This window comes from Pongo pygmaeus, chromosome 4 (assembly GCF_028885625.2).
Source record: "Pongo pygmaeus isolate AG05252 chromosome 4, NHGRI_mPonPyg2-v2.0_pri, whole genome shotgun sequence".
NCBI classification, from domain to species: domain Eukaryota; kingdom Metazoa; phylum Chordata; class Mammalia; order Primates; family Hominidae; genus Pongo; species Pongo pygmaeus.
The window spans coordinates 6337632-6354043 of record NC_072377.2 but is presented as its reverse complement, the minus strand read 5'-3'; the positions used below and the strand labels follow the sequence as shown (position 1 = coordinate 6354043).

The 16412-nt window shown below is 44.6% G+C and overlaps 1 long non-coding RNA gene across 1 annotated transcript; it reads left to right on the top strand.

The window, feature by feature from the left end:
- The first annotated feature begins 203 nt into the window (after positions 1 to 203).
- LOC129037233 (uncharacterized) lies at positions 204 to 14974 on the top strand. The gene is made up of 3 exons (XR_008502753.1): positions 204 to 232; positions 2189 to 2270; positions 14947 to 14974. It is a non-coding gene; the product is annotated as an uncharacterized LOC129037233 (long non-coding RNA).
- The last annotated feature ends 1438 nt before the right edge of the window (positions 14975 to 16412 follow it).

Below are 16412 nucleotides of genomic sequence, written 5' to 3'. Positions count from 1 at the left end.
TGGGAGGTGAGTGTGGCTTCCTGCCATGAGCTATGACAGCTCAGATGCTTAAATATTTAGTGCACATTCTGTTCATCTTCCTATAGACTGGGCATTCACAGCACAAAATGCTGTTGCAATTCTTTCTCCCATAGGAGGGCATCTTGAATGTGCCAGGGCTGGTTTCCAGCCTCTCCCATCCTGCTAATGGGTGCCCGCTTTCCGTGAATTGCTGTGTGATGTTCACATGGAGGTACGGTGTCAAGGGGGTTTGTCCAATCTGTAAAGGGAGTGGGTAGGTTGAATGCAGCATTCTCCAAAGGGTAACCTCATGAATACCAAGGCCTGGATGGAAATGGCAGCTACCAGGTGGAAAGGCCGTGTGGACTGACTGGTTTGGGAAACCCTGAGCTTAATGCAGGACTGAACTCTAGTGTCTCAGATGCTACAGAAATTCAAGACAAGATTAAGTTCTTAGCTTCTCTTTGGCTTCTCTGTGGTTCTCGTAGTTGCTGTTGGGGGCTCCTTCTCCTTTCTTTCTACCCCATGCAGGTATGGGTGCTGCTTCTCCTCTGCTGAGGGCTTCTCCTACACTAGGAAAGGTTCCTCCATCTGCCCCTTCATCAAAAATATTCTTCCTTCTATCTCATTGCCTTAGAGTCTGCCTCTATCAACCAATTACTCCTGAGACTATGAGCTGTCACTCACCATTGTGAAGAGGGGCCTTCAGTATCTCCATGCCTGTTCCTGTCTTTCTCAAGCCCTCCCATGTATGCTACTGAAAATCTGCATCCTGAAGACTCATTTTTTTCTTAGAAGTCTGGTCTCTAGAGTAGGAGTTGGCCACTTTTCCTGGAAGGGGCCAGAGAGTAAATATTTGCCAGCCATGCGGTCCTGTTGCAGCTACTCAGCTCTGCTATTGAAATGTGAAAGCAGCCACAGAAGATGGGTCAGTGAGTGGAAGTGGCCACATTTGGCCCGTAGGTGATGGTTTGCCCACCCCTGACCTAGATAGAATGTATCACGGGTCCCCTTGGAGCACTTGTCATTTGCCAGATTATTGTCTTCCCTCCAGCCAGTTCCACCCATAGAACTTAAGTTACCCATAATTTCAACCAAGGAGCGGAACCTGACCATGAATCCGCACTCCAATGCCTAAGGCTTTGACTCTTGGCTGGCTGGGCAGAGCCAGTGAGTGGAAACAGATGGGGAGAAGAATTGATGCTGTTACTCTACCATTTAGGGCTGTCTGTCTGTGAATGAGGGGTGAGTACCCTGACACTGGGGGTCACCAAGAAATGGCTTTGGGTTACTTTGTTGTGGAAATTACAGATGGGCTTTGATGGGCTCTGAAGAAAGTTTCAGAGTCTGACCTTTAAGCTGCTTCTGATTGAGATTCAGTGCCTGGCTTCTCTCCTCCTGTCTTCCATCCTCCCGCTCCCGCTGCTGGGCATGTGGTTGCTGCAGCTTGCAGTGTCCCGTGCTAGCATGCCTTATCCAATTTCCTCTGCACAGTTCAAATATAGAAACAGATGCCTGCTAGAAAGATGAATTGGAACTAGGACTATGTCATTGAGTTATTGAATTGTTTTGATGGCTTCCACAGGCTGATACAGTCACACAGGGCAGCTACAGCTTCAGTTTTGTCTGGCTGTTTATCAGCTTTGGAGTGAGTTGTAACAGAATTCCTTCCTGCACTATGGACTGCTCTCAGCTGTGAGAGCCCTGCCACCATCTAGATCCCCAGCAAATGTGATATGTGAGGCTGGCTGGGTGGATGTACCCTGGACACAAAGCTCTTTTCTTATTTTTCTCCTGCTCACCCAGCTGGTAGCCTTGTTGTGTTATAGTTGCTCTTTTAGCACATTTAGGTATCCCAGGTTGTGGACATCAACAGATCAGATCCAATAGGCAACAGCAGTCTGTAGAGGCATGTTGGGAAGTGTGCAGGTCTGAGTTTTTATCCTACTTGCAAGTACACACTTCAGCTGGCCCCAGTTTCCACAACACTCATGGCTCAGAGACAAAGGCTTTTATTAAAGCTGCATTTCAGTTCTCTTTGAACTGAAGTCCCATGAGCATGAGGCGGACAGGCCAAGATACTATTTTTGTGCAAAGGTGTCTCAATCTAGGCACCATGTACATTTTGGGTCAGAATTCTCTGTTGTGGCAGTGTGTGTTTGAGAGGGTGCTCTTCTGTGCATTGTAGGATATTTGACAACATCCCCGGCCTCTACTCAATGGCTATTGTTTTCACAACATCTACAGCCAATATGAACTGCTGCTCTATGGTATGTACAAACATGCACACTATTTAAACATTCTTGAGAAAAAGGACCTCCTTGGAACAAAGGCAGATGAGTACCTTTCCTGGGTGGCACTGGACACAACGATGCTTGGCCTCTGGTCTGTGGCCCAGAGGTAGACAATAGGCAGCCACATGAGCTGGACATCCATCCCCAAACATGGGACATTTCTTTGCCATTATCAGTGAGGGGAAGGCCACTTGGTAGACTCATTTTTTCATGTGATTAAGGCCTACTCACTAGTATACTACTAAGTCATTAGGGACCAATAAAATTTGTCATTTAAATCAGAGATGCACTCAATGACAACATACCGAATGCTGAAAATCAACCATCAGCTACATGTTACCTTCACAGGATAAATTTCTAGAATAAAAGAATAAACTGAATTTTGTTAAAAAATGTGATCATTATATTTTCTGGTGGTGGAGTGTAAGTATGATAGATTGCTTCTGTGATCATCCTAGTGTATATGCTAGTAATGCAAAATGCTTGCCCCCTTCCCACTGGTAGGGTTTGAGCATGGCCAGTGTGAGGAGGTGTTAATGTACTTCTCGTGGTGATGGTGGTGGGATGGCCCTACTACTGAAGTTAATGCTGCCAGCATTATATTTTGTGATAATGAATGCAAATTGAGACCGCAACTGGTTAAAATAATTTTAATATATAAAACATATTAGGAGATTTTCACTCCAAGCTATATCTGTAATACTTACATGATTTTGAAAATCAATATTCAGATATTGACAATAAATCCAAGTAACATACTTTGTCCACATTATTGGAATTTTTATGCTGATTGGATATGATGGCAGTCTCTGAACTATGTGAGTGAGGAACACTCACAAGTTTAGTGATCCAGTGATGACACTCACACAGGTACATGTCTAGTTTCCTTCTGAAGGCCTAATATGAATCAAATGTCAGACTTTACCCAAATACTGAGGCTTCTGCCTAGTTTATTCAGGACTAATTAAAGCTTCTCTAAAATGTCTGCTCAGCATGGTGGTTCACACCTGCAATCCCAATGACATGGGAGGCCAAGATAGGAGAATCACTTGAGGCCAGGGTTTGAGACAAGCCTGGGCAACATAGTGAGATTCTGTCTCTAAAAAATAAAAAAAGAAATTAGTCAGGTGTGGTGGTGCCTATATAGGTGGCACCTCCTATAGTCCCAGCTACTCAGGAGGCTGAAGCAGAGGGATCCATTGAGCCCAGAAGTTGTCAGCTGTAGTGAGCTATGATTGTGTCACTGCACTCCAGCCTGGGCAATAGAGTGAGACCCCCATATCGAAAATAAATAAATAAATAAATAAATAAATAAATAAATAAATAAATAAATAAATTTGTTCTCCTGAGAAGTCTGACATCCCCCTGGGCCCCATGGTCAGGATCCTACTGCAGAAGAAATAATCAAGGTGGATGCTGCTTGTATTAGCTTGTTTTCCCATGGCTATAAAGAACTATGTGAGACAATAATTTAGAAGAAAAGAGGTTTAATTGATGCACAGCTTTGCAGGCTGTACAGAAAGCATGGCGGGTGAGGCCTCAGGAAGCTTACAATCATGGTGGAAGGTGAAAAGAAAGGAGTCACATCTTACATGGCTGTAACAGGAAGAAAAGAGCAAAGCAGGAGGTGCTACATACTTTTAAACAAACAAATCTCATGAGAACTTACTGTCATGAGAACAGCAAGAGGGAGATCTGCCCCCATGATCCAATCACCTCCCACCAGACCCTTCTTCCAACACTGGGGATTACAATTCAAGATGAGATTTGGGTGGGTTCACAGAGCTGAACCCCATCATTCCATCCCTGGCCCCTCCCAAATCTCCTGTCCTTCTTACATTTCAAAATACAATCATGCCTTCCCAACAGTCTCTCAAAGTCTTAGCTCATTCCAGCATTAACTCAAAAATCCAAGTCCAAAGTTTCATCTGAGACAAGGCAAACCCCTTCTGCCTACGAGCCTGTAAAATCAAAAACAAGTTAGTTACTTCCAAGATACAATGGAAAATGGGGGTACAGGCATTGGATAACTGCTCACATTGCAAATGTGAGAAATTGGCCAAAACAAAGAGGCTACAGGCCCCATGCAAGTCTGAAACCCAGCAGGGCTGTCATTAAATCTCAAAGCTCCAAAATAATCTCCTTTGAATCCATGTCTTATACCCAGGCCACACTGATGGAAGGGGTGGGCTCTCAAGGCCTTGGGGAGCTCTGCTTCTGTGGCTCTTAAGGGTACAGCACCCAAGGCTTCTTTTATGGGCTGGTGTTGAGTGCCTGCAGCTTTTCCAAGGGCACATGCAAGCTGTCAATCTACCATTCTGGGGTCTGGAGGACAGTGACCCTTTTTTCACAGCTCCACTAGGCAGTGCCCCAGTGGGGACTCTGTGTGAGGGCTTCAACACCACATTTCCCCTTCACGCTGTCCTAGTAGGGGTTCTCCATGAGGGCTCTGCCCTTGCAGCAGACTTCTGGCTGGACATCGAGGTATTTCCATACATCCTCTGAAATCTAGGTGGAGGTTCCCAAGCCTCAATTCTTGCCCTCTGCACACCTGGAGGCTTAATGCCATGTGAAAGCCTTTGTGGCTACTTGATTGCACCCTCTGGAGCAGAGCAGCACCTCTGAAACTTATCTAAGGCCCTTTTAGCCACAGCTGGAGCTGGAGCAGCTGAGATGCAGGGAGTAGTGTCCTGAGGTTGTGCAGGGGAGCAGGGCCCTGGGTCTGGCCCATGAAACCATTCTTTCCTCCTAGGCCTCTGGGCCTGTGATGGGAGGAGCTGCTGTGAAGGTCTCTGAAGTGCCTTCCAGGTATTTTCCCCATTGTCTTGGCTATTAACATTAGGCTCCACTTTACTTATGCAAATTTCTGCAGATGACTTGAATTCCTCCTCCAAAATGAGTTTTTCTTTTCTACCGTGTAGTCAGGCTGCAAATCTGTAATACTGTATGATTTTGAATATCAATATTCAGATATTGGCAATAAATTCAAGTGACATGGTTTATCCACATTATTGGAAACTTTTATGCTCTGCTTCCCTTTTAAATTTAAGTTGCAGTTTCAGATTATTTCTTTGCTCATGAATACAAGCTTAGGCTGTTAGAAGCAGCCAGGCCACATCTTGAGTGCTTTGCTGCTTAGAAATTTCTTATGCCAGATACACTAAATCATCTCTGTCAAGTTCAGAATTCCACAGATCCCTAGAGTAGGGGCACAACACTGCCAGTCTGTTTTTTAAGCATACCAAGAGTGACCTATATTCCAGTTCCCAGTAAGTTCCTCATCTCCATCTGAGACAACTTCAGCCTGGACTTTATTGTCCATATCACTGTCAGCATTTTGGTCACAACCATTCAACAAGTCTCTAGGAAGTTCCCAATGTTCCCTCATCTTCTTATCTTCTTATAAGCCCTTCAGACTGTTCCAACCTCTGCCCATTACCCAGTTCCAAAGCTGCGTCCACATTTTCAGGTAACTTTATAGCAATGTCCCACTTCTTGGTACCAATTTTCTGTATTAGTCTGTTCTTGCATTCCTATAAAGAACTACCTGAGACTAGGTAATTTATAAAGAAAAGAGTTTTAATTGACTCAGGTCCACAGGTTGTAGAGGTAGCATGGCTGGGGAGGCCTCAGGATGTAACTCCTTCCTCTTCGCCTGCCACCATTCAATCATGGCGGAAAGTGAAGAGGAATGAGTTACATCTTACATGACTAGATCAGAGGAAGAGAATGAAGAGGGAGGTGCTACACCCTTTTAAACAACCAGATCTTGTGAGAACTCATTCAGTCATGAGAACAGCAAGGGGAAGATCCGCTTCCATGATCAAATCACCTCCCACTAGGCCCCTCCTTCAACACTAGGGATTAAAATTCAACCTGAGATTTGGGTGGAGGCACAAAGCCAAACCATATTACTGCATTCTTTCATATTTCTTAGGCTGTTCTATATTTTTATTGGCTGTTCTTCTCAAATTTAATGTTAAACTGCTATTGATTCAGCTTCAGACTTACTAATATAGTTTCTCTAATAATTTTTGTTAATGCTTCAGTGTGTATTGTCACATGAACTATGATTTGACTATGATTCACTCACACCCCTACCACACAAATACACCACTGAAGTTTGTTTATATACAGTTCCACCTCCCCAAATTTGCTTTTACAGTGACAGTTCACTTGTGTCATACTTATTGCATCCTTGTGCTATTACAAGTTGTCTTGGCTTATCTGGGGTTCTAACAAGCCCACATAAACTATTTGTACCTTGCTCTGGGTTCCCCAGAGCAAACTGCGGCAAGATACAAATAGTTTATGTGGGAGGTGATCCCAGTGAAGGAGTCAGAGAGTGGGATGCTGGGGAATTTATCCATGGGTTCTCATCTCCCACATGTGGTGGGTTGCCCTGGAGGGTATTTATTTTTCAGGTTGTGTTTGTGTGTAGCTTAGCAGCCTTCTGCTGCTTTGGAGTGCAGAGAGACAAGTGGCCCCTGCCTGACTTGGAACTCCTTGCAGAGGTGTATGGAGCTGTCCGACACTGCAGTGCTGAAGTTGGTTGAGCTAGGAGGATGTGGTGTCTTATCCATCCTAAGGACCTACTACACAAGTGTAATACAACTACTGGGTTATTTTTAAGGTAATAGGGCACAGTTTTAGAGTACAATCTTGTGCAGACATAACTTTTCATCATTTCTCTTATTGATATATCTTCAGTGCCTAATACAAAGTAGAACAAATAAACTTTTGTTGAATGAATCAATATAAAATCAGGTGTGTGAGTGCATATTATTCTTTAATAAAGTAAATAACAATGGTTGAAAAAATATGTTGCTAACAAGAAGTCTACCCTGTTTGTTCCTCTCCAATTCTTTGTCACCTGTCTTCTTTTCTCTTTGGAAAGGAGAAAGGGTCAGAAAGGTGTGCCACAGGCTCTTCTGCCCACTTGCGAGGAGCTGCTCTAAATCACTTTCGCTAGCAGAACTACTGCCAAGCTCTGAGGAGACAGTAATTTTTTTTTTGAGACAGAGTCTCGCTCTGTCGCCCAGGCTGGAGTGCAGTTGCACGATCTCTGCTCTCTGCAACCTCCGCCTCCCAGGTTCAAGCAATTATCATGCCTCAGCCTCTTGAGTAGCTGGGACTACAGGCGTGTGCCACCATGCCTAGCTAAGTTTTGTATTTTTAGTAGAGACAGGGTTTCACCATGTTGGCCAGGCTGCTCTCGAACTCCTGACCTCAATTGATCCACCCCCCTCAGCCTCCCAAATTGCTGGGATTACAGGCGTGGGCCACTGTGCCTAGCCCTGAGGAGACAGTCTTTACCCAGGGTTGGAAACCTTGGGACTTGAGGTAATGAGACACAAGACAAGAAGGTTCCACTGGAAAAGGTTAATCAAAGTTAGCAGCGAGCCCCTTTCTTTGTTATTTGAATGGCAGGGTTTGGGTGTTCACCTTACCGTTTAGTTTTTACAACTGGGTTTTGTCATAAACAGCATTTGTAAAGTTTCATCAGAATACGAATTGGCTTTGCCTAGTTTTCAGTCTTCACTACTCCTTCTCCCTTGGGTTGTAGGGGGAAGTCATTCAGTGCACTGGCCAGTGGATCGCAAACACATCCTTTTCCAAGAAGAGACTCTGTGTAAGCTTAGAGGAGTTTATTAAATTAGTATGTGGGATATGATTTCACCCAAGTAATAAAATCCATAGTGCTTTTAAAGAAATGAAGTTGTATTATAAACAATTTCCCTGTCACCTGCACAAGTCATGTTAGTTAGAGGTTCAATCTTCAGTTTTGTCAGCATGGGTGTTCTGTTCCAGAGATGCACGGCTCCTGGAGGGCCTTCCTCAGGAAAGGAAATCACTCACAAGACAGATGAGCCTTCCTGGCTTTCACACGGTACATGCTGACTCTTCGCTAGCAGAGGTGGGAAGTCGTGGATTTCATTACTGCAGTGCATTAAGGGCCAAGGGAAAAAAAATCCAATTTGCTACTGCCTCAATGACTTTGTGTTTTAATCAAATGGATAAGAAAGAATCATTAACTGATGCTCAGACTGATTAGAATTCCAGTGAGAAGGAAAATAAATGAGATTGTGACAGCAACAGAGGGTCGCTTATTCCCTGGCACTCATGAATCTGTAAAGTCACACAATATTGATTTTCACCAGGAATGTGGACTGAGAAGGCCCCTGCAGAAGTGGACAATAAGGAGTATGTGGCCTGATCACCATCCAGACAACACCATCAGTCCACATCCTTGCCACGAAGTCAGGAGCTTACCCTTCCTGGAATAGTCAGAAGTGAATTATATGTCTCCTTCTATGATGAAAAAGTTTCCTTTTCCCTACACAATTGAATCTTGATATAAAATCACAGAAACTTAAAGATGTGGCCACAGTAGTAATTATCTGGGTATGTACAGGGTCACTGGAGGCATAGAAGAAAACAGCAAATGCATTTGAAAGCACTCCGAAAGCTACAAAATGCTACTCAAATTTAGACTGCCTGTTATTGTTATTATTACTTTTCCCATCCCTGTCATTACTCTGATCACTGCTGTTGCTAGTGTGAAGTTTCAGACTGCACACACTTTTTCACTTGCCTTGTCTGCTGGACAGGCAGATACCAGAGGAGCAGTTGGTCAATGGAGACCTTTTCCACGGCAGATTTCTCTTCCTGATTTACATATAGCTGTCCCTGAGTGAAGACTTAGGATCCCAGGAGACAGGCCTTCCTCCAGGGAAGGAGAAGGAAATCTGGTCATTGAAGTGTCCCAGTGGAGAGGAGGAAGACACTTAATGCCTTAGAGCAGCTTAGTAGCAACCATTCATTCAGAGTTCATTCTTCACACGCTCCTTCCACATCCCTTCCATAGTGCCTACTATGTGTTTTTCCTGATGCTGCATTCCCTACCTTTAGAGAGGTGAGAAAAAGGAGCACCCACCTCTGACTCCACAGTAGTGTTGTTAGAACCCTCAAGGGCTGCTAGGAATGGCTTTGGCCGCATCCGAAGGGTAGGGCTCCAAGGCACTTGTGCAGGCTGGAAAGTGGGGACCGACTGGCAAAGATGTGGGAAGGGCAGACGATCTTTAGGGAGTAAGCAGGAAATGCATGATAAAGATTTGAGACAGTTTGCAGAAAGAACAGGTGATTTAGAAATACGAAATAAAAACAAAAATATACAATAGCCAAACAAGATGCAAATCAGACCCTGGAGACAAGGTTGGTGGATAAACTAAAATGAAGACATACAGGATACAGCGCCCCCCACACTTGCTGCAGTTGAACAGAGAATTGGGCTTAAGCTTTGTAGTGGTGGGTGGGAAAGGGGATATAGAGCTGCTTACCAGGTCTGCCATTCCAGGAGTCAGAGAATCACCCTGGCCAGCTTCATGGTATGACTTAGATAAAAGCAAAAGGGACTTTTTTTGCTTGCATGCTTGGATGTCATCTCAAAATCTAAAAATCTCAAAATCTAAACCTTCCTAATCTAAACCTTCCTAATACCAAGGTCTTCCGTCCTTCTTGGCCAGGAGTTTTCGGTTCATACCCAACCCAGGCACTGAGATTTCTCTAAGGTGATCACCTTGCAGGTGAAGGGGCACTTCCTCTTGGAACCTCCAGATCTCCTCTTGTCTTCTTCAAGGATGACATAATTCCAGTATTTTGAGATTTGATTTAAATAACCATTACTTACATCATCATCTTGCTAATTTAAAAAACATTCTATTACTAACTGAAGTCTTTTTTTTTTTTTTTTTTTTTGAGACAGAGTCTCGCTCTGTCACCCAGGCTGGAGTGCGGTGGCACAATCTCAGGCCACTGCAACCAACCTCTGCCTCCCGGGTTCAAGAGATTCTCCTGTCTCAGCCTCCAGAGTAGCTGGGAATACAGGCTTGTACCACTACTGCCCAGCTAACTTTTGTATTTTTAGTAGAGATGGGGTTTCACCATGCTGGTCAGGCTCGGCTTGAACTCCTGACCTCAAGTGATCTGCCCGCCTCGGCCTCCCAAAGTGCTGGGATGACAGGCATGAGCCACCGCCTACAGCCCTGAAGTCTTATTTTTTTTTAAATGGCATAAGAACACCAAGGTGGTTATGATTGCAAAAACCTTTATGTGGGGGCTCAATAGCAGTGGTCAAGATAAGAGTGCTCATACAGTGCTTACTATGTACAAGGCACTATTTTATGTGCCTCAAGTATGTGAGTTCATGTGAGCCCTGCTGCACTCTGTGAAGGAGGGCTGTGCTCAGGTAGACCCAGAACCTGGCATTGCCCAAGGTCAAAATGTGGTGTTGCTGGGGTGAGTCTGTTCTCCTAACCTCCATGCACACCAATAGGTTCTCCAGAAAGGAATGCCCTGTAGTGCCAGTCCTCAGAGACAACCTCTTTGAATAGTGAATCAAACCAGAACATTTCATGCTTCTACCAACACATGCGAATGATGCACATTGTTTGCTCAACTTGCATTTATTCACTTAATTCCCTTTGGATAGGTTTTCATGTCAGTATACAGGACATTTCTTAATAATATTCCATTGCATGGATGCACCAAACTTATTTGATTATTGCACATTTGTGTTTTTTATCATGATAAACAATGCTAAGATGGTCTATTTTTTCTTTGTGAACCTTGAAAATATCTCGAAAAATTCCTAGAGGTAGGATGGCTAGAACCAAAAGCAAATGTTTTCAATAGTTAACAGCTATTGCTAAATTGTTCCCTATGTATCATGCAAACATTTACACTCCTATTTGTTTGCCTGTTTCTTTATCTCTGGGTGACACACAATGTGTTTATTAAATGACAATTTTTAAAAAATTTTATTTTATGATTCCTAGTTTCTATGCCAATATCAAATTCTAAAGTGTCTGAATCATCGAGATGCAGAAAAATCTTAATTCTGTGACTTCTCAAAAATGCAAGGATCTGTGCCTATGATTGTTTCAGAGGATCTGCCTCTTACTAGGAGACTGCAAAGCTGTGGATTTGGCCATTTGATGTACCCTACTCCGGCAGAGATAAGTTGGGAGTTTTGTTTAGCCTTGGAGAAATCTCCTACTCCTTTGAATATCTTCTCCAGGATGGCATCTCCAGAATCTTGGGCTTTCTGGTGCAGTTTTGGCTGGGGGATGTTTCAGTGGGTAGGAAGGAGCTCAGTAGGGAGAAGAGCCGTTGGCCTATTTCCCATCCAAAGGCTGGAGGAATCATTCTCTAGATATCATCTTCTTTTTTGAAGCCCAGGAGCACAACTATGTGAGGCATCTCAAGGAGAAATCAGAAATCACACTGATCTCATCCCTGCAGCCAAGTGGGGACACAGTCACCTGGCCTTTCTCCTGGCCAGGTATTCAGTTTGCCAAGAAGCCTGCCAGGATCAGACAGCTAGCTTGGTTAGCACTCTGAGAGTGGCTCCATATTTTAGAGGTAGATTCACCTTAGCTAAGCTAGAAAGACTGATGTATAATACCAGGAGGCCCATTTGCTTAATTTACAGTGAAAACTCCAGTATGGCTGGCACAGAGCCTGGGTGGTTTGAAGATGGTGAGATCCTCTGTGGGAAGCTGAAAACTTGAAGTTCATATGTAGGGCCTAGGATTTAAAGCTGGTTGAGCTGGATGGTTAATGGTGCCAGGCTTCACATCCATTTTACAACAGGCATCCTCTTGCCACTGGGAAGGGAGGGCCAAACCACCAGTTAGGACTTTCATTGACCTGCCTTCTCTCTGGCTGCCTCTTCTTCTCTGCCATCTTTCCCACACCCCTCCTGACTGGCATGCTGTGTGTGCTGCTCCTGGAGACATGCTGAGCCGGTTCCAGCAGGACCCAGCCTGGGAGCTTCTGCTCTTCAAGGCCATTCCAATCTCTCTGCTCCACCCATTACAGATATGATAGGCATTATGGTGTATCCCTGAAGGGGCCTTTCTATTTCTAAGTAAATGAAGGATTCTTCAAGTTAAAATAAAGATCTCCTGGTGAGTGTGAACCGGTTCTGGGGGTTTGGCATGGGGAGTCAGGGTGAGGAAACAAGTGTGAACAGCTACACAGTGTGCTCAGTGTACTTCCACTGCAAGATAATACTCCCACTGAGAGACTGTGCTGCCACTGAGAGACTGTGCTCCTGCTGTGAAATAGTGCTCCCACTGAGAGACTGTGTTCCTACTGAGAGACTGTGCTCCCACTGCGAGACTGTGCTGCCACTGTGAGACTGTGCTCCCACTATGAGATAGTGCTCCCACTATGATGAGATAGCGCTTCCACTGTGAGATAGTGCTCCCACCGCGAGACTGTGCTCCCACCGCGAGACAGTGCTCCCACCGCGAGACAGTGCTCCCACCGCGAGATAGTGCTCCCACTGTGAGAATGTGCTCTCACTATGAGATAATGCTCCCACTATGATGAGATAGCGCTTCCACTGTGAGATAGCGCTCCCAGTGCAAGATAATGCTCCCACCGCGAGATAATGCTCCCACCGTGAGATAGTGCTCCCACCGCTAGACTGTGCTCCCACCGCGAGACTGTGCTCCCACCGCGAGACAGTGCTCCCACCGTGAGACTGTGCTCCCACTGTGAGAATGTGCTCTCACTATGAGATAGTGCTCCCACTATGATGAGATAGCGCTTCCACTGCGAGATAGCACTCCCACTGCGAGATAGCGCTCCCACTGCGAGATAGTGCTCCCACCGCTAGACTGTGCTCCCACCGCTAGACTGTGCTCCCACCGCGAGACTGTGCTCCCACCGTGAGACTGTGCTCCCACCGCGAGACAGTGCTCCCACTGCGAGACTGTGCTCCTGCTATGAAATAGTGCTCCCACTGCAAGACTGTGCTCCAACTGTAAAATAGTGCTCCCACTGAGAGACTGTGTTCCTACTGAGAGACTGTGCTCCCACTGCGAGACTGTGCTGCCACTGTGAGACTGTGCTCCCACTATGACTAGATAGTGCTCCCACTGCGAGATAGCACTCCCACTGTGAGACAGTGCTCCCACTGCGAGACTGTGCTCCCACTGCGAGACTGTGCTCCCACTGCGAGACTGTGCTCCAATTGTGACATAGTGCTCCCACTGCGAGACTGTGTTCCTACTGCGAGACTGTGCTTCCACTGTGAGATTGGTGCACCTGTGTTGGTTTTGTATGGGCAGATTTCCTTTCCTATGATGGCCTGTAGTCATTGAGAGTCCTTGCCTGCAGGCCTGTTTGGAAATAATTGTGAGCATTGGTAGTACATCTACTGACTGACTCCCTGTGTGTCAGAAAGCTAGCGCGCCCAGGCCCTGCAGTGCTGAGAGCCAGGTGGTTTCACGTGAAGCAAGGAGTCCCTGGCAGGGACAGCTCCAGGTGCTTCTCTCAGTCTGGGATGGGCCAGATGGGGGAGGGACCAGGGAAGACACCAGATCCTCTATCAGGCTTAGCCTGGAGAAAGCTGGCTCTGTGGTGAGACTTGTCAAATATGCTCAGATGTTTACTTTCCATGATTAAAACCCATTTTAATTTTCTCTGTGATATTCTGCCCTTCCATGGATTAGGTAACCTGATTTTAAGGGGATACGTTTCTATCCCCATTGGACGCCTCCATAAAGCTATTTTCATTTTCAATTTAAAAAAGAAGTGGTTCACACATACCGTTTTTTTTTCTTCTTCTGAATTGTCTGTGCCGTAAGTAGGTGCCTCTATTCAGTATCATCTAGGATATGTGTAGACCATGCCCTCGACTGACGTCATTGCTCACCATTATTGTTACTTACAGTGATCTGACGGGTGACTTCACATCCGCAGCATTTGCCATTCATAATAGAAACGAAGTAGCACTTCACTTCCCCAGGAGCACGTTAGCAAGGCCAGGCACCTCGGTGCTTTTGTTATTTATTTTTAAGAGTTCAGTGTTTCTCTCTTTAAATCATTTGCACTGGCCCTGTAAATAATTTAATGAGCACATGCTTTTTCTTATAAAATAGTTTTTTTCCCAACTTAGCAAAAATCAATTTCCTCTCCATCCATCCTCTCTCCCACCCCCTTATAAAACCAAGCCCGGTGACCACGCCCTGCTTCATTTACTCCACATTCAGCAGGGTGAGTGATGGAGCTGCCAGTCTTCGAGGGGCGCTAGTTCTTAGCCAGTCTTTTTGCTTCTGAAATTTCAGTAGAAATCATATCGTAACAATAATAGCTTTTGATATATGCCGAAAGTTCTGAGAAAACTCGTCTATTTTTATTTTCATTTCTGTAGTGGTAAATCATGAATTATTTAAGAAGAGCTATAAGATGGCTTTTTTTTTCAGCATTGTAATCACAAGGATAAACTCGTTTTACTCTTTTGTTTTTAGTGTAGAAACATCAGTATATCATACTAGCTACGCTTAGTCTTCAAAGCTTCCAGTGCATCCAACCATTTTCATTACTTCAGCAACTGATACTGAGTTTGTGTAGAATCATAGCAATTAACTTATTTGGCCCAAGAATTCACATCATGGATTGGTCATACCTAAATATTTCATCACCTCTGATATTTACTGCAAGGGACAAGTTGAGATACGTAAGTTATTTCTCTATTTGTTATTCTGTCTTACACTGATGGTTCCAGAAGGATTTTGGAGTGTGTCAGCAATGTTAATACATGAAAAACATGTTGTTTTCTTTTTTTCCCCTGAACCAGATGCCCTGGAATGAAATGTAAAGACTATGAATGCAAACATAAAAATGTAAGAAATAAAATGTTCACCCTACCTCTCTGCCTTTCCTCCACCTTCCCCCTTCTAATCTGGGCTGTCAGAACGGTTCAGGGGGGCTCTGTTCCAGTCCATTCTCCCAGCTGCTGGAAAATCACTGATCTTGAAGCCCCTCTCTGACCACAGGCAGCCCCAGGGTTTCCATAGCTGCAGAATTCACAGTGGTTTTTTCCAGGTCCTTAGCTCAGCACTCAAGGGCACCTGTGCTCCCTGTGAACTTCTCTCACTCATGGTGACGCTGCACTTCTTCACAGCCCTGGGTACCCACCTCACCCCATCCTGCCTGCTGCAATCCTATTGATTCCTGAAGGTCTGCTCAATGCCTTCTGCTATGTGCCTCCACGATGCCTCCATGATACTCCAACTCCTTCTCCGTGGAATTCCCATCAAATGACTATTTTATTATATTCTCATCCTTTCCAGATACATACATGCTTATATGTTATATAATGCCCAGTGCTTTAAGTTACTCAGCTCAAAGCACTAGACGTTACATGAAGTGGCCATTTGCTATGGACTGACTTGTGTCCTCCCAAATTCATATTTTGAAGGCCTAACCTCCAAATTGACTATATTTGGATATACAGTTTTTAGGGTAATTAAAGTTAAATGAGGTCATAAGGGTGGGGTCCCAATCCACAGGGATTAGTGGCCTTATAAGCAGAGGAAGAGAGAGAGATCTTTTGCACTCTCTCTGCACAGACTTGGAGGAAAGCCATGCAGGGTCATAGAGAGAAGGTGGCTGTCTGCAAGAACCTCCCCAGAACCTGACCACGCTGGCACCCTGACTTTAGACTTCCAGCCCCCCGAACTCGGAGGAAATGCATTTCTGTTGTCGAAGCTATCCAGCCTATGGTATTTGTTATGGCAGCCTGAGCTGAGGAATACACCACACATTCAAAAAGTAAGGACTGTGTGCATTTGGGAAGAAGTCATCTAGTCCCACAATTAGATTTGGGAGGCAACTATAATGCAGAAACAGTTTCTGAATTTGTGAATTTCCTATTTCTTTGCTTCAGAATAGTTTGACCTTTAGACATACAGGCTCACAGATTGCTGAAAAATCACAAGGTCTGTGATGAAGCTGTAAAAATAATTGAAAGGGTTTGTTTTTCTAAACCTGGCTCTACCCATCTGATTACACTGTAACTAATATTTGCTGCAAGCCCTGTGGACAAAAATTATTCATAAACTGCAAAGAAATTGTACAGCCATGAAAGAAATCAGTGTGTTAAAAGGGCCATGTTTTCTCCCTCTAAGCAACAGAGAATCTGTGAGACACTTTGTTGTACAATAAATAAATAAATAAATAAAATAAAAAAAAGAAGAAGGAAAAATAAAAGAAGAAGGAAAAAAGGAGGGACCCCTGAATACTGAAGAAACACTATTGAAA